General features: G+C 34.9%; 2 long non-coding RNA genes across 2 annotated transcripts in view; one reads left to right on the top strand and one right to left on the bottom strand.

The window, feature by feature from the left end:
- LOC136835214 (uncharacterized) overlaps nt 1-20,000 on the top strand; it is a 172,987-nt gene that overhangs the window by 13,956 nt on the left and 139,031 nt on the right. The gene's annotated exons all lie outside the window — the stretch shown is intronic.
- LOC136835212 (uncharacterized) lies at nt 10,856-12,126 on the bottom strand. Its single transcript, XR_010852052.1, has 3 exons — nt 11,977-12,126; nt 11,666-11,795; nt 10,856-11,076 (listed from the first exon to the last, which is right to left on the bottom strand). It is a non-coding gene; the product is annotated as an uncharacterized lncRNA (long non-coding RNA).

The raw sequence follows: 20,000 nt of genomic DNA, 5'->3' as shown, positions 1-20,000 counted from the left end.
TCCAATTTTAGCTAATTTGTGTATCGAATTTTTTGAGAGATTATAAGTGGAAAAATTACCTAATGATCGTAGACCGTTTGTATGGGTACGATATGTGGACGATATTTTCATTTTGTATAAATCTGGTGAAGAATGTTTCAACAAATTTTTTTCGCTTTTGAGTGATTGTTCCTTCCATTAAGTTCACTGTTGAAAAAAAGTAGATCATAAATTACCTTTTCTAGACCTTGCAGTACATAGAGACGAAATTAATAATTCCTTCAAATTTTCTGTTCACAGAGAAATTCATTACATTCATTTTTACTCATGTTATGATGTCAAAGTGAAAAGTAACGTACTAATATATTTTTTGAGCAAATCGTGTTGTGATCCACGTTTTTTAGGTAAAGAGTTAATCTTTTTATTTTCGAGTTTTCATGAATTGTGTTACCCCAAATGTTTTATAGAAAATTGTCTCTCTAGAGTTCGGACGATTTATTATCACCCAAGGGAAAGACCCGAAAAGCCGTCATTTCAGAAATCACTTTCACTCCCTTTCAACAAGGAGCTTAAAGATATTTCGCAAAAATTGAAAACACGGATACAATATTGTTGTATTCCAGTAACCTAACACAGCTGGGAGAAAAATCATAAAAACAACCCTTGTAAAATTGTCCGAAGATATTGGTGTTTATGCTATTGGTTGCTTGGATTGTAATTCTTTCCATATTGGTGAAAGGGGTCGTTCGTTTGATAAACGGAAAATGAACATACTTCAGCATGTAAATTGGGGAATAATTATAGCTCTATAGCTCGACACGCCTGGGAAAGAGATCATAGAATAAATTTTAAAAAATGGTAAAGTTGTGTAAAATGCTTGGACAGATCCGCCAGAAGATATATTGAAGGCGCCCCCATTACGTTAAATAATACCTTTGATGGAAACTTGGGCATTGTTGAAAATAATAAGTGAAGAAATTTGTAAATGTGGGTATTCGTAATTTTAGAAATATACTGTATCTACTCAGCTAAATTCTTTCCAAAATCAAAGTTATAGTTTGAACAAATTCACCTTGTTGGGTCTTTAGCGGAAGACTCCAGGTTTCTTCCGTCGAGAAGGTCTCGAAGAATTTTAGAATTGGCAAGGGCCCAACAACCTGATTAATAGTTTTACTTTCTGGAATGTTTGTTTGTTTGTATGGTTTCCTGCTTTACTTTGTTTCCTGAGTTGTATATTATGCTCCGTTTAGTGATCAAGTCCATAGCAATTGGACGAAAGCTCTGAGCTTTGTACATATATAATTTTAATACACTATGTTTTACAACAGGAATTTCATCGTGGATTTTACCTAGCATTTATGAGAAGTACGGCACAGTACTTTTTATATTTCATATATATATATATATATATATATATATATATATATATATATATATATATATATATATATATATATATATATATATATATATATATATATATTTACGCATGACTGACAGGAATCGCCTAATTCCATCCGTATCCCTTACCTTTTGCTGACCTGTTCCACTCGCAACCCACAATCATACAATTCCCAAAGACGTGAAGCGTCCTTGACTCGACGCAGCCTGTGATCAGAACTTAGAAAAAAACGATGATACAAGAAATTCCTTTGGGGCCCTTGAGAAGTCTTTCGTCAAGTTAACAAAAAGAAAATAACAGGCTTTTCCTTACGATGCGTTTCCTAGGAGGCTGATAAACACAATTCACTGTTTATTCGTGCGTAAAAAAAAAATGATGTCGTTTAGATGAGTTTCTTCTTTCCGTTCACGTTTGAGAACCTGCTTCCGTTCACCTCTGCATAAGATTCGTTTGGTCAAAATTTTCTTATATTAATAAAACATGTGCGCACCAAGATTCACTGTAATTTTTGTATTAGCCTCATTATGCTAAAAACATAATTATAATGATAATTTATAATTATATAAAATATACTATGGTTCCTTATGAATTCATTGTAACTTTTTCATCACTCATGCTTAAAAACATAACTACTATAATGATAATGATAATCCATAATTACAATTTGAAGTATACAACAGTTCCTTAAGAACTTAGTGACTTTTTGATTGAATGAAAACATGTAAGATGAAACAACAACACAGACAGGTGCCCGAAGCAATATGAATAATGTATGACCTGTTCTACTTGAATATTAAACACCCATTACTGTACAACAAGGTTATACCATCAGTCATACTTAGCTATAATAACACCGTGCTTATGCATGCAAGGTTGTCACAGTAATCCTCGTAATTAGGCGACCAAATTACTCCGCTATCCTCGAGTAGCATAGCTTATTGGTAAAGTGGAGTCTTTGATAATGTTTCTCTTAGTTAACAAATTTGGTTTCTTAGAGGAAAAAGCGTATATTTGATAATATGGCAAGGCATTGTTTTGTGTGCTAATGTTTACATTTGCTTGTACAGTATTTGCTGCAAATTTTGAAGCTTTTGCTTACTAATGATTCTCTTAGTTGACAGGTTTTTTTTCCTTAGAGGACAAAGCTTACTTTTGATAATATGACAAACTCAGTTGTATTTACTGGTATTTACAGCTGTTTGTACAGTGTATGTTGCAGCCTTTGAAGCTTTTGTTTAATGATGTTTATCTTAGTTGACAATGATTTTTTTGAAGAGAACAAAGCTTACAATTGAGGTATTTAAGGTGAAATCCTGTAATTATTGATCTTATAGCTCATTTTCTTTATTGGGAATTAACCATGCTCAATTTGTACATAAATAAACATCAGAATATATCAACTTTCCCTCTCAGTAATTGGTTGCAGTATTTGACGTTTGACTTGGGTTGTTCTAAATGAATTGGTCTCAAGTAAGGATTCCTTAAGAAAGAAGAAAATAATAAGATAATGAAAGAAAGAACTCTGGCTCCCTGTCAACATAAAATATAACATTCAGTTATTTAAATATTATTTTGCTTTAATCCGTTGTTGCGTCTCCTTTTATTTCGTTACCTCAGCCAAGCGAATTCTGTTCGTCTGTCATAACAATGAGAGAATCCTTAATCATTTTCTCTCATTAATTTTCATTAGTTGTAGGCGGCCATTACCTTTGTAACAAGATGTCCGTTTATTTTGCTATTATTTTACGTTTGTTCTTCATGATCAAAGGCAGGTGAAGGAGCAAAATGTCTAAAGCTAGGTTTTGGAAATGGAATCTCTCTCTCTCTCTCTCTCTCTCTCTCTCTCTCTCTCTCTCTCTCTCTCTCTCTCTCTCTGTGAGTGTGTGCGTGTGTGTGTAAATGGAAGGCACTCGTCGGCTTTACGACTGACGTCACCGTTATTCATATATCATCAAAGTTTGGTCGTCTGCCGACCCCTCTTGGGCCTGGAGTCTCTTTCCAACACAAATATTTAATTCGGGATCATTCCTTATTCTAGAATAAGAAATCCACATTACCGATTTTCTTTACTTATTCGGAGAGGCGAAACTTATATCACTGGAATTTTCCACGCCCTTGAAAGTTGAATAAAATATTTTGATGTCGATATTATTGAATGCAAAACTACTGTACATGAATTTATTTTTGTAACTTTTCTTATATTGGTTTAAATGATCCGTTGTTACTTGTAGGACGAAAACCGACTGTAAATCAGCGGACATGTTTCCAATAGAGTCAGCCTCCTATTATATCCAGTAATATCGACTAGGCTACAATGAAAATACAATTGACAAGATTAGTCTTCGCGCGAATTTATAATAGGGAATTAACGGAACAGGAATTTTTTATTAAGAGAATGAAGGAACGTGAATCCATGTTAAGGTAAAGATGGAATGGGAATCCGTATTAACACAAAGATAGAAGGGGAATCTACATTAAGAGAATGATGGAACGTGAATCTGTTGTTAGACTAAGATGGAACGGGACTCTATAAAGTAAATGAAGGAACGGGAATCTGTTTCATGACTGATATGAAACGGGAATCTGTATTAAGATAATGACAAAGGAATCAGTATTAAAAAGTAATGGAATGGGAATAGAAATGAAGAGAATGGCAACGGGAATCTATGTTACGAGAACGACGGAACGGGAATCTATGTTACGAGAACGACGGAACGGGAATCTATGTTAAGTAAATGTGGAACAGAGATCTATATTAAGAAAATGACAGAAATAGAATCTATGTTTAGAAATGACAACAGTGGAATCCATATTATGAAAATATAACGGATAGAACCCAAATTAAGAAAATGACGTAACTGGCTCCAGTGAATTGAAAGAGGTCTGGTGAATATTGACTGACACCAAGTCCCGATAGTAAATGCTTTTGTGGCAAACAGCTATGATGGTCAAGTACAGGACAGCTACTGGGGATATACAGATATATATACCGGTATATTATATACATATATATATATATATATATATATATATATATATATATATATATATATATATATATATATATATATATATATATATATATATTGTATATGTGTATATATATATATATATATATATATATATATATATATATATATATATACTCATATATATTACACCTTCCACCTCATCCTCCACCCCATCCCTCATCCTCCACCCCATCCTCCCCTTCAGGTGGATGGAACTTTTTTGAACAAGTCTGAAGCTTTAACCATTCAAGGTGTAGCCTTTGACTCACATCTAACTTTTGAGAAATATCTAATAAAAGTTTCAGCAAATGCCGCACGAAAGTTAGGTATTGTTCGTAAGTAAAAGTGATAAAATCAGTGCAACATGTTTTAGGTATTTTGTACTTTCTTTACTGGATTGCTGTTCTCCGTTGTGGATGTCTGCTTCTGCCAGAGATTTATCTCTTTTAGATAGAGTGGTGTGTAGTGGTAGGTTTCTGTTTCCTAATAGTGGCAGTTATGACTTGGAGTCTTGGGCCATCGACGGGTGGTCTCTTGTTTGTCCCTTTTTCATAAACTGTATTTCAACAAACATCTTTAAGATTCACAATTGATCCTTGATCCCCTTTATCTGCCGAGAGCAACCAGATTAGCTGAACAGCAGCGCCAATATGCAGTAAATGCGGCTCGCTCTCGGACTTCTCGGTTCAGAGGTCCTTTATTCCTCACACCGTTGGACTGTGGAACAGCTTCCCAGAGGATGTCGTGCAATTGGAACTTCAGAATTCAAGCGAAAATGCAATGCATTACTGCCCTAATACTGTTCTTCTTGCATTTTGATACATTTTTATCTATTTATCTTTAATTTATTTTTTCTTTTTTAATAAGTGGTTTCTCTTCTTTCTGTATTTCCTTTACCTCCTCTTACTTCTCCCTAATGAACACCTTATTCTTTAGAAGCTTGAATTTCAAGTCAATGGCCCGTGTGGACTTGTTCAGTATGAATAGGTTTCATCTAATAATATATATATATATATATATATATATATATATATATATATATATATATATATATATATATATATATATATATATATATATATATATAAATATATATATATATATATATATATATATATATATATATATATATATATAATATAATATATAGGCTATATGTATATCCACACACACACACACATATATAAATTTATATGTATATGAATATGTAAGGTGTGTGTGTGTGTGTGTCTGTTAGGGGCCGAGCACAAGGTCTAAAATAGGCAAATTATAAATATCAAAAGTCATGATGAAAACAATTAAACCAAAAGTCATTAATTATCCATCACACAACTAATTAGTATTCTATTCCTAGGGGAAAGATTGATGGAAAAATAATGTTCATAGAATATATCCCTTTATTAAAACTTTAAATGAACATGGAGATATACGGTCAATTATTCTATTGACACAGATATTAAGGTCTTAATTAGTTCATTAATTGATATAGCTTTTTAATTGGGATTATGTTGGATTTATCCTTCTGTATTAAACAATGATTTTTCGTTGGAAATTGAAGGCTGTACTTCATTTCATTCTTAAACTATATTTATCTTCCACGGCTCCATGAATATACATACGCAGATGCAAGCTGTCAAGTATGTCTAATTCCAAATAGTTTTGAAAATTTAGTGCTAATGAAATGATTAGAAAATTACACACAAATATGTACACACACAAACAATCATTTCCACGAAGTTATTCCGTTTCAAAAGGCTAGCTTTACTTCCATTAGTCTTAGACAACATTGCTGTAATGCAAGCTTTCTTTCCTGGAGATCGAGATCACGCGTTTTACTACTTCGTCAGTAAATCATTAACAAATAAACAAATTAATTTAATGAAATCCCCAGGAATTTTATTTGTAGTGCTGTGTCAAGGAAGATAGCCTATTACTTAACACATTCAGCAAGGGCAGGGGATATGTCACTGATATCTAAATTTTGCCTTGAAGCCATTCGAAAGATTTGAAGTTTTCCTTTAGGATTATGGCATTTATAATTTGTTAAATTTTGACGATTGACCTAATAACCAATGGAATAAGTAATTCTGTGCTCGGAAAAAGGCAGTGTCAAAAAGCTATATTCTCTGTGGATTATTGTATGAGATCATTCCACCTCTGGAAAACAAAGCAATTTTACAGTAATTACAGCAATACGTCTATAAGCTGTTGTTGAAGGGTTTGTGGACTATATTTAATATTTTTCCCTAAACTAGTCACAGACGTTCCCATTAACTTCTGTTACTTCATTCTAACGAACTCCATATACTTTGGAAGCTTGAATTTGAAGGTAATGGCCCATAATAGGCTTAATGGGCTTGTTCCTTATGAATAGGGTTCATTTCTTGAATAATAATAATAATAATAATAATAATAATAATAATAATAATAATAATAATAATAGAATTAAAACCCCCAACTTAACTATCATCATGAATTACTAAACGGTCATTTTACAAACGACTTATAGAAATACACTTATTAAAACGGGGTGATTCGTAATCACTTGACAAATCTCAAATTTCAATCAGGTATGTAAGTAAGGAACCAAGACCGGATTTCTCAATTTTAAGTTTTTCAGTTCACAAAAATCTTTAGGATTTCAGTACTATAATCACTTATGCATCTCCAGGAGGACAATTTCCACCGCGAGCAATACCTCGCAGTCACAATCCTCTCAGAGACGAGCAGTCACTCTCCCGTCAAATTACGGGTAATTTGATTGACATCTTGGATTGCGTTATCAGAAACGAACGCAGAGAGAAAAAAGAATTTTTGACGTATGAGGAAACTGAACAACAATTGGTGAGTCCTTTGAGCCTCAACTTGGAACAAATATAAAATTTAAGCCAAAGGCTAAGCGCTGGGACCAATGAGGTCATTCAAAGCTGAAAATAATGCTAAAACAATTGTTAGGAGAGGGTGGAAAGTAAGGTGGAAGAAAGAGAATGTGAAGGAAGACATAGGACAAGGAAAGAAAGCGGTTGAAGCCAAAGGGCCGAAGGGACGATGCAAAGAACCTTAAGTAGTGCCTATAGTGCACGCATGAGGTGCAATGAAAACAATACCCCCCCCCCCCCAACGGGGAAGATAGTTAAAGCTGCTGGTTTTTTCATTTGATATTTTCATTTATATGCTGATGTGAAAGATGATTAAAGCTCTCAATTATGTAAACAGTGACCTTCTAGGTTATGAAAGAACATGAAAATGCACACGCAAGCAATTATGCAAACAGTGATCTTTCAGGAAATGAAAGGTAATGCAAGCAATCATGCAATGACCAGGAATCTGTGAAATTCGTGTAATCGCAAAATTTCGTTTGCATGAGCGAGGAAGAAATGAATAACAAGGAATCATCTAAGATAATGCCAATGAAGAAAGGTTATCTAGAAGTCATTCTCTTTCAGTTGATACATACAATTACTTATACACACATGTACATATATATGTATATATAGTATAGTATATATATATATACCTATACATACGTATATATATGCATATACATATATCTATCTATATATATGTATATAATATATATATATATATATATATATATATACTCGTATACTGTATATGTATATATGTGTATATATTATATATACTGTATATGTATGTATGTATATACATATGTATAATACATATATATATATAATATATATATATATATATATATATATATATATATATATATATATATATATATATATATATATACATACACGTACGTGTGTGCAATTATAATGACCACAGTGCCCCCTTAACTTCTCAATTCTCCACACTATTTTGTACGCTTGTCACTACAAAGTCTCAGATCCAAATTTTGATGTACGTATGCGGGTTCAAATCCTGCCAACTAACTTATATACCTTCCACTGCATTCATATACAAAATGAAAAAAACAACGATGTAACAGCATACTTACGCGATGCCCGATATAACTTAGGGATGATGCCATCAATTTTCGAATGCCATGAACGATGATAGTTTCGTATTCACTCTCCTATATTATAAGGAACTTCTGATCTGGTGCTAAACTGTTATCCTTAGTCCTTTTTCGCATAACCACCTGGAAACACACGAGATGTTTTTATTGTTGAATGCATCATAGTCGTGCCATATATTTTTTTCTTTGGTAAATAATACGGTGTACTAAGTCACTTATGAAGAAAAATAATTAAATGAATTTAAGTTTTGAAGTTATTCTAAGGAAGAAATGTTTTTCATAAACAATCTTTTTGTCTACCATTGAAAATCCAAACTGACATCTGCCGTTCATAGACAATACGGAATATGCGCAGAGCATGTTTCTTATGTGGCTGGGCATATTTTAGCAAATTAATTATTCATTTAGTTGTGTAACATGAAACGTTTTTTTTACAAAAATGTCATTTTAATGACGCACTCTTCAAGCTGCAACAGTAACATGGTTTTGCATGTTTAGGGAAAAATTAATGGCTTTCCAGGCTATTTTTTTTTATTCTTCTTACGGTATTGCTTTCGGTTTGAAACAGTAAACCAAAATATACATAAGTAAACTCGCCAAGAATATTAATGATTTTCAAGATAAAATTAGGCGGATTGTTAAGCGTTGAAATGAAAATACCCTTATTCCAGTAGAAAAGTTTTCTAATTTTATTTTCAGAAATATAAATACTTCCTCTTAAGTGAACTGAATTAATATCAATCAAGCACCAGGCCTTGGGGACCGTATGGTGCTGTGTTATGCTGATTATAGATACAGTATGGTCAGAATTATTGGTTGTTAGATATTTTAGATGAATATTTATTTGTTAAAGGAAACATTACACGTTCTATGGAGAAATGTTCAGTTTCGGTGAGTGCGACTGTGTGTTGGGAGGCCAGGAAAGGATTATGTAAGTAATGGAAAGAGGGATACGACAAGTTGGACACAAGGTTGGAGGGGATCCGTTCATCAGGTGGGAGTGTGAGGTTTGAATGGCCAATTCGTAGCCGGGCAAGAGCCGTTTCCCGTCGTCTATTCTTGTGGCATGGGTTTTACTATGGCAGTATGGTAGGTTTAATTGTGAGGAACTTATGAGATACTGGACTAGAAAGACTGCCAGCGATTTAGTAAGTAGGCTAGTTACGGAAGAATGTGAAGTAAACTGATTATGGGATGGTTTTGAAATGTGGGCATCCCGACAAAGCCGCAGAAAGGGCCAGAGTCTCCACTTGCTCATTGCCTAGGATGCCCACATGGCTCGGGGTCCAGCAGAAGCAGACTAGTTTTTTCCAGAATGAAATACTAAAGAGCCAAGCTTTAATTTCACCGACCACATGATGGATGCAGTCGATAGACTGGATAAGGGATAAAGAAGTACCAGAGTCGGTGAAAATAACGAAGGATGTGGGGTAGATTAGAAGTTGTTTTAGTGCAAACAAATTGTCATAGTTCTGCTGTAAGTATGTTTGCCACAGGTGGTAATAGTTGAAAATGTCTGGTGGGGAAGAGGACAGCAACCCCAGTTCCTTTAGAGGACTTGGAGATCTGTATAGATCGGGCTGAAAGCGTCTGTGTGAAATTGTGCTCTAGGAAATGAGACCATAGAATAGTAGAGTGAGTATTAGGTTTTGATAGACGGACAGACTGAGGGAGTGGGATTAGCCAAGGTGGTTAAGTCTGGATGTAGAAAGGAAGGATTTCCAATTGTGGTGATAGAGAGTGAGAGAGAAGGGTTTTCATACGGATAGAGAAAAGCCGCGGTCGGTTGGGACTGTTAGTCAATTTGGCAAGAAGGGGTTCAGGGTAGAGAGTTGGTGTTATCTGGCATAGAACCCAAGAGAAAGGAGGGCACGTCGGCGGGTGGGCGATGTTAGTCCTGATTCAGCATAGAGGCTTTCTACTGGTGATGCCAGACCTAAGTACTTCATTCTTCAGTTATTCAGTGCATTGAAGTTTCATTCTGTGCTAGCAAACGGTAGATGTCATTTTGACTAGTCAAATATTTTAAATATTGGGCTGTCACCTTTGAACGAATTAAATTTCTTCTATTTTAAATTACTGAAGGCCCGGTACTAATTAAACAATCCTTATAAGTAATTTTTATACACCAGTATTTCACCATAGTCGGGTTGTATTTCTCACGGTTACTCTTGTTACATTAGGCTATACGTCCCATGGAAAAGGATAGATAATCACATGAAAAATCACAACTCCCATATATTCAGAAACCTATACTTAATTATCGCCATTCGTTGTTGACTACGACTAAGCAAAGTTCTAAATATCCCAATGGAACTGATCCCCAAATAACTTAGGTATAACAGACCACTTCTGAAACTTGTAACTTTTAACCTTCACATTAAAAGTTTTTGTGCCACTTAAATCTACATCAAGACAACAGACTGATGAAGAGAATCAACTTCAATATGGTATGTGTAATTGAATAAACCAAAGCACTCTGTCTTATCTTTATATTTAACATTCGGTAAGAAAATGCGCCTACAAAGTATTTAAGCCGATTCCTTATTGCATTATGAAAGTACTTAAGATATCTTGCTAAGACCTTGATTCAGAGGCGTTCGAGCTTCAAGAGGATCAAGCACTTGATCGTTTCATTTTCGTTTCATACTATACTTGACTAGACCAAGGAACAGCATATATATTACCATCCGCAGTACCTGCAAAAAATAATGAAACTGAAGAAAATGTCCCGTACAAATATAAAGCATTGTCAAGGTATCACTGCTCTAGAACTCTAATTTATAATTCTTCTTTTAAAACATTTAAGACTGATGGAAAATATCAACTAATGAATACTTTGTCTCGAAATTCTTGAAGTTGAATATTAGACGTAAAATTAATATCTGGGAAACATTGTCAGACTAATCTGATAGTTTTTTTTATCACTGAAATAACCAGCAACTCAGCAGAATATATATTTAAGAAAATGCTTTATCGTATGTTAACAACCCTAAATTTGAGCATTGTTAGTAAATTTTTAGAATGCCAGCCTTCCAACGTACGGTGGACAGTCCACCGTACGTAAGAAACGTCCTGCCCACAACAGGGGTTCTGCCCCTGTCGTGGGCAGGACTAGCTGACTGAAAGGGTCATTGTTAGTAATTTTTAGAATGCCAGCCTTCCAACGTACGGTGGACAATCCACCGTACGTAAGAAACGTCCTGCCCACAACAGGGGCTCTGCCCCTGTCGTGGGCAGGACTAGCTGACTGAAAGGAGCTTAAAGGAGAGTAAATCTTCAACTTACCTGAAAACGTTGACTGAAAAATACCATACCAAATTGTCTTGCATCCACTCGTGAAGTAACGACTTGAACTTCACAATCAAGGGCTGGAACCTACTGCCAAAGCTGACCAAATCCTTAAAACAATTCCAGCCTGCCGAGGAAAACCACAAAGTACAGTTACCTTAGGAAATAGGGAAACTTGTTACGATGAGGATGAAATAAGTAACTCAAAGAAATTCACTAAACAAGACCGTTTTCAGATAGTGTAAAGTTAAGAAAGTCTACTCCAGCTGAAACAAATTCGTAATTGAAGCTAAAAAAGTATCACAAACCTTTCAAGAAAGTCTTGAGATTTGTAGAAGCCCATAAACGATCAACAAAGAATAAACTGTTAGGCTAACCTAATTTCCCAAAACCGTCGAACACTGGCCTGAAGGTGTCGAACTAGACGTTAGAAGATAAATGCCTCCGAGTCCGGGAAAGGTTCCGGAACAGATCAAGGACGCCGGAAACCCGAAGCGAGTTACCGAAACAAGGGTCGTAGACACGCGAGGTATTGCAAAGGACTTTGTTTTTATTTTACAAAGGACTTTCTTCTGAATTTATAAAGGACTTTCTCTTTATTTTACAAAAAACTTTCATCTAATTTTATAAAGGACTGATTCTTCATTTTACAAAGGACTTTCTCTTCACTTTACAAAGGACTTTCTCTTTTTTCTTATGTGTATTGTTGTGGGAGTTGTATTCCTGTCTGAAGACGCTTGTCGCTAATACGGTGAGTTTTCAAATTATTTGAGAAAGAACTTACATAGCCATAAGAATCCGTAAATTCACATGATGGTTACATGTGCATGCACACATTTCTTACATTTTTTCTATATTCATTAATTTGTTAGTTATTTTTTCTTTTTTAATAAGTGATATCTTCTTTCTTTATTTCCCATTACCTTCTGTTACTTCTTTCTAATGACATCGTATTCTTTGGAAGCTTGAATTTCAAGTCAGTGTCCCCTGAGGCCTTGTTCCATATGAATAGGTTCATCTTCTGGATAATAATAATAATAATAATAATAATAATAATAATAATAATAATAATAATAATAATAATAATAATAATAATAATAATATACTGCAAAAGCTAACGAACTTCAGGTTAGACTTATATGTCTGGGTTTGACAGCCTTCCAGCACACGAGTGCTGAGGACGAACGAACTCATTCCGTATTCTGTAGAATAACTTCAGCGCAAGACAAACTTTCAGGGCCCACGTGCACTTTGCCCCCTAGGTGTCATCTGGAATATACGAAGTTCCGAGTTATACTTTCTAGTCGTCACGTTTTGAATGATATCTAGCGTTGCTGGTCCGGGTTATAAAATAAAATATACGGATGAAATTCTGTCGGAATCGCTGGTGATTTCAAAACTGAACGAATACTATTTTTATCTTCTTTTTTCCCCCCTTTTGAATTCGTATATCCAATGTGGCATTTCCTATTCTGCTCTTTTTATTTTTCCCCAGCGGAAGGTGGAAATGGATTTTCGATTGAAACACTGCACCACGTCTGAAATTTCTACGAGCGCTCTGAAAAGCGCAATCCTGAATTACTGGTCCAATCATCCCTAGTTTCTCTCGCCATTGTTTCCGTAAATTAGATGAGACGCAAATAAGAATGAAAGAAGTAAATGAAGTAATATAAATAACGCCAGTTTTAAATATAAACACTAAGAGTAAAGGGACAAATGTTAGAATAATTATTGTCGAAGGGTTTTGGTGAATGGTCATATTCAAGCTTTTATATTTTTTATGTACTCTCTCTCTCTCTCTCTCTCTCTCTCTCTCTCTCTCTCTCTCTCTCTCTCTCAGAAGAGAACGCCAGAATATATTGAACATTGTTGTTGTTGGTCTCAAAACATTTCATATCTACTTCCTTTTAGAACGAAAGAACTGCTGAGTCAGTCATTCATCACATTTGCTTGGCAGAACCATCTCTTCAATTTCGCGTTGACTGGTTTTGGGTTTTATTCAATTCCAACCTTCCTCGTCGTGTTTAAGTCAATGGGGAAAGTACTTGATGTTCTGATACTTGTTTGAAAGTAGTTTGAGCGTGTTTAAGCCTTCCAGAGGTAAAACTGTGTACTGATAATCTTGGAGTTTCAGTTGTTTTTTCGGACCTACTCGCCCTTTTGAAATATAAAATCTTATTAGACAATGTTTTGTTTCATAAACTAAAACTTTGTAAGAGGTTCAGTTATTTTTTATTACTGATGATTTGCATCAATTGTATTTGCTACTATAGGTACAGAAAATGATTGAGCAGACCTCTGTTTATAAGTTTCAACCGGATTTTTTTTTCTGGTTAAAAGTGTCACCTTAAGCTGGCATTTTCTTTTAGCGAAGAATTATGGCAACCAATTCGAGAAATCTGGTTCGTTTTTCGTTGATTTTCCACGAAAATCCAATTCAAAATATTCCCCACAGAGTGGCAGAAGCACACACAGCCCAATCTTGGCTAATCTCCTTTTGAGAAGACTGAAGCTGGATATAATTTCAAGCGTTGTTGCAATATCAAGATTTGTTTGGACAATTTGGAAGATTTATGTTGCCATTTTTCTCCGTTTCCTCTATGTAAGAAGACAATTTTATTTTCCTAGATCTCTCTCTCTCTCTCTCTCTCTCTCTCTCTCTCTCTCTCTCTCTCTCTCTCTCTCTCTCTCTCTCTGTATATATATATGTATATATATATATATATATATATATATATATATATATATATATCTCTTTATATATATATGTATATATATGTATGTATATGTATTTAATCATATAAAGTCGTGTCTGTGTATAAATCTCATTGAGAGATACATATACTGTAAATATATACACTCGAGGGTAAAAGATTAATCCTGTTAAAAGACAGAAAAAGTGAAGGTTTTCTGAGAGCGAATAAAGGGGCAAAAGCCGCCTCCACTTTTTTTTTTCCAAAGTCAATGAAGTCACGGCTATTGAGCCAGAAGGCAGGACAAACTCCTTTCGTGTGGCAGGAATGAAAATCTCTAACGTTGTTCGGGTGAAAGGGGATTAAAAACACAGGCTTCCTCATATTACTTTAGTCTCATATACTCTAAAAAAGCAACAGGTTTTTAGTTTTCTGTAAAAGAAAACTATTGTGCCGGCTTTGTTTGTCCGTCCGCCCTCAGATCTTAAAAACTACTGTGGCCAGAGGGCTACAAATTGGAATGTTGATCAGCCACCCTCCAGTCACCAAACATTTCAAATCGCAGCCCTCTGGCCTCAGTAGTTTTTATTTTATTTAAAGTTAAATTTAGCCATTATCGTACTTCTGGCAGCGCTATAGGTACCAACACCACAGGCCACCACCGGACCGTGGCTGAGTTTCACGGGACGCGGCTAAGACTTTTATAGGCCGTGGCTGAGGCCATCACCGGACAGAAAACTCGATTGCGCGGAAGAAATATTGGCGTATTTTTTACTTGTTACTTATTTAAGAGCCTTTTTTATTTATTTTTTTAAGAGGGACAGACTGTTCCGAATTTCCTTGCCAAAAGAGGGAACAGTAACAAGGATTAACTGTCAGAAAGAGAGGGTGTGAAATCTGATGCAAAAATAATAAGGGTGACGCATTCTCATACTTAAAGTCTGTTTTTGCTTCTAATAAATTCCTGTGCAAGTATACTGTGCTTGACGCCCCATTCTTCACGTGACTGAGAAAAACCTTTGTGCAAAGCCCTTCCTTTTTTTGCATTTAAAATCGTCCCTCTCCTCCCCAAAGATAATCCTACACTACAACATTTCATGACCGAAAAAAGAAACTGCTACGATAAACTCGCTCAGTTGTATTTAAGTAATTTCACTGACTAGAGGTAGACGAAGTTCACGAAAGATTATGCATCAGATATTCTCGGAAAAGGGGAACCCCTCCCACCACCCAGAAAGCTATCGACTGGTGCAATCATAAAAATAAATTGTCGATTTGCGTGTTGAAAGCTCCTTCTTTCCTTCCTTTTCGCAAGGGCCATAAGGGAAAAGGCGACTTTTATGTAACATCCAGACTCCATTAGGCAACAGGGTCATACTCGAGCTCTATACTTTTTATTCTTTTATTGTTAATTTGCGTGACTTTTGGCGCCTCCTGGCCGTTATACTTATGCAATTCGTAGAACTGTACAGTAAGTGTGACTGTAAGGAAGCTAGTTTAAGACGTCTATAATAATAATAATAATAATAATAATAATAATAATAATAATATAATAATAATAATAATAATAATCAGATTTAAATTTGGCGGCTATTTCATTTCTGATTGCAAATAAATAGAGCACTTGTGACGGTACGATAATAATAATAATAATAATAATAATAATAATAATAATAATAATAATAATAATAAAAATAATAATAATAAATTTAAGTTGGGTTGTTTAATTTCTAATTGCAAATAAACGAAGACTACTGTAGGATGTCGATAATAATAATAATAATAATAATAATAATAATAATAATAATAATAATAATAATAATAATAATAATAATATAATTGTTTCATTTCTAATTACATATGAGTACAGTTCAACATCACAAACAATATGAGGTGCTGTCAGTCAGCGCAGGACATTGGTCCATATTACCTCACAATCCATGAAGGAAAGAACTCCATAAAATAACGAATTGGCAGTTAGTAAACATCTAAACAGCCACATTCCATCATACAAAAAGTCACATTTGCAGAGGAATATATACTTTATCCTTATTAAAGCATTTTATGACAAAACGATTACCTAAAAGTTGCCAACATTACATTCACATCAGTCAGAGAAGGATATTTTACTATCTGTTCCAGCAGTCTGCGCCGGTATTTTAGTCACCAGGGATTTACAATACGGAAGATTGGGATTGATTCTATTTCTTATTTTCAGTCTGCTACTTTTTTTTTAATTTATTTTTATATTTACTCTTTCCATTACTTCCGTACGTGTAGTTCTTGATATCCGTGCTTTTTATTTCTGTCAAAAGGCGTATTGAATGATATAATTGTAAGTCTCAATCAAAAGAAGTGCCATTGTTTCCTTATCCCTGTTTCTTTATTTGGTTTTATTAATTTTTTGGGGGTTTTATTCATTTATTCATTTTTTAATACGGTCAATGAGACGTTGAATTGCAATCGAGAGGAAAATTTATTTTTCAATATTTTCCTGGGAAGTTGAATGAGAAAATTTTCTGAGGTTTTGGCCATAAATTGCTCTAATTGTTTAGACTGTTAAAGAAATCTAGACCTATAATCCTTGTTAAAAGGCCTCCCCCCCAAAAAAAAAACTCGTCCTCACTCTTAACAAAACAAAATCAAAACAAAATCTAGACCTAAAAGTTTTTAATAAAAAAAAAAAAGATATGCAGCGTCATTGGAAATAAATCAGCTATATCCTTCGTAACAGAAAACCCATTTTTTTATTTTTTGAAAAGCAGGTTCCATATAACGGCTCTTCTAAAGGGCTGGGTATACGAGAGGCATTCCAGAATAAATTGAATCATTAGCAATTGCAAAACTAAGAGGATTTCCCCTGTATAGAAAGTCGTGTTTTTAAACGAGGGTCGTTATGGAAATAAGCCCTGATAAATGTCGAAAGAGGAGTGTCTCGTTTGGGCGATAGGAAGCTTCCATTCAAAGCTGAGAGAGGTTAAAACCAAAATGGTCCCATCCCCTGCCTCTGCGATAAAGAATTGAAGAAGAGGAAGTAGGACTGTAAAAGGGGAAAACGAAAGAAGCCCCGGCTGATATTTAACGACTGGAAGCTTGAATTTCAAGTCAGTGGCTCTTGTGGGCTTGTTCCATATGAATAGGATTCATCTTCTGAATAATAATAATAATAATAATAATAATAAATATAATAATAATAATAATAATAATAATAATGCATAGACAAGATTCTTCGTTGAATATCTTTGTGCCTGATGGATATCTGGATCGTCACGCATTATCCAAAAAATCCGACAGTGCCCAGACCATGTAATGTCAGAAAAGCCTGATGAAGAAAGTCCTACGATTTCATGACAAAAGCCTTCCTGCAGTTTCATGACCTTCGTAGACTGAGACGTCTTCAGACCTCAGGAGACTTATTGAACAAGGATGATGAACGGCGCTGTAGGAATAGGTCTGTCAAGTTGTTCATTCTTCTTCTTTTGATATTTTTTCATCTCTTCTTAGGCCTCACGAGTTGACCATTCTTTTCCTCTCTCTATGTTGTGTTTCCTATCCGTTTTCGTAGTCCAGTCTCGTATATTGTCTTTTCATTTATCTGTCATGTATACAAATTCCCATTTTGTTTTTATTTTATTTGCCCATAATTTTTTTTAACTCTTTCTTACCATTGTCTACGGACATATCTGTTTCACATTCTTGCTTTGCTTTGTGATTTCGGTATTCATTCTTTTCCTATTAATTTTATCTCTTTATTATTCGCACATTTCTCCTCCTTTTGTTAGCCTCCTTCCACTTGTCCTTTTTCTCTTTAAAAAAAGAAAGAAAGAACCACGGTCCTTCTTCTCTTTAAAAAACAAGAAAGAAAGAACCACGAGGCTCATACCTGCATATAAAAGAAGCTCGTTCAGGTGGCATAATCGTGTAGCGGAAAACGGCCGGTGCCATTCAAAGTCGCTTAAGGTAAAGTTGCCTGATGTGAATTCGGTATTCAGGGGAGTTGGTTTATCGTTGCCAGGTTTCGCATTAAGCAGAAGATGAGGTCAAGGCATGCAAACATTTGCCTTAGGGAACATTCTTCTGCCATTTTCACTCAGGTAACTAAACTACTAAAGAGGCTAGAACTGATTTTATCAATAATCAACGCTTAAATCTCAGACGGGAAAATTATTGTAAAAGAAATTATAATGATTTTTGTAAATCGATTTAAATACAGAGGTTGAAAGTCGATTATCAATCCTCAAATCTCAGACGGGAAAATAAGTGAAATAAAAAAAAAAATATATTTTTTTTTGTAAATAGAGAGTTTAATGATCGGGTGGTGACGTCAGACTTCTCCAGAATTATGTCATTCAATCTGGATTCCTTGACAGTGGGACGTGATACCAATAATTTAGTTTTTCCATATTTTGTATAATTGTTTTTATTGTAAGATAGATCTGTGTGTTTACGTCCCACTTGGTTGACAGGAAAAAGTACTTTGTGTGTGTTTGTGTGAATGTGTTTAATAGAAAAAACAACAGATTTTCCATATGTAATTTTTGTCCGCTTTATTTAAATCTAATGGTAACGTTTTAACACCAGTAACTTATAGAAGCTATTTAGGTTAATATTAGTTTTTCTTAATTATTAACGTTTCCATTCTCTTACTATTTAACTACGTTTCGTTCCAAAGTCTTTGTATTAAATGACATTATATTAAAATATAAAATTACAAACCTACCTTCCTGTGCAGAGCAATTTCCATCTTCAGAACTTTCCTCTTAACTAACGTCACTCCGCTTTTTCTGGAAAATCCAGGCCGAGATCTTCTAGGCACTGGACGAAAACCAAACCAAATATCGGGTAATCTTCCTTTTGGGAAGACTGACACTGCGAGTGATGTTACAGTCTTATCAAGCCTTGGCGTAATGCCCAGATTCCCTTGACGTAAAGGAGAAGATTTATGTTCCGATCTGCTCGTTTTTCCAGAAGTCAAAAAAGACTCGGATGTCTCTCTTTCTCTCTCTCTCTCTCTCTCTCTCTCTCTCTCTCTCTCTCTCTCTCTCTCTCTCTCTCTCTCTTCAATCATAAAACAAAGCTTGATTATGGAAGTGGAATCACTCTCTCTCTCTCTCTTGTCATCAAAGAAGGTGGACTATGGGAATGGAGTCTCTCTCTCTCTCTCTCTCTCTCTCTCTCTCTCTCCAATCATAAACAAAGCTAGATTATGGAAGTGGAATCACTCTCTCTCTCTCTCTCTCTCTCTCTCTCTCTCTCTCTCTCTCTCTCTCTCTCTCTCTCTCTCTCATCAAAAAGGTGGATTGAATGGGAATGGAATCTCTCTCTCTCTCTCTCTCAGTCGTCAAACAAAGCCAGATTATGGGGGTACGATTCGCATACATTGTGAATTTATCGTCAACCTTACATCCAACCCGAGTCACAGGGAGGCCAACATGCAAATGGCATCGATACAAAGGAAATGTAAACCTGAACTCGTGCATAACTGAATGACAGTAGGTTCGAACAGCTGTTGCAGATATGTATTGACACTGAATGAATGCTTTCCTACTTGGGGTTATGCTGAGCTTATCTGTTTCCGTGGTGGACAGTTGGAATTTGGAATCAAATCGCTGTTGTTGTAGGAAAGTAATTAAATGGCA

The sequence above is a fragment of the Macrobrachium rosenbergii genome, chromosome 55 (assembly GCF_040412425.1).
Source record: "Macrobrachium rosenbergii isolate ZJJX-2024 chromosome 55, ASM4041242v1, whole genome shotgun sequence".
Lineage (NCBI taxonomy): Eukaryota > Metazoa > Arthropoda > Malacostraca > Decapoda > Palaemonidae > Macrobrachium > Macrobrachium rosenbergii.
The sequence above is the reverse complement of the archived record's forward strand: the minus strand, read 5'-3'. Positions and strand labels throughout refer to the sequence as shown.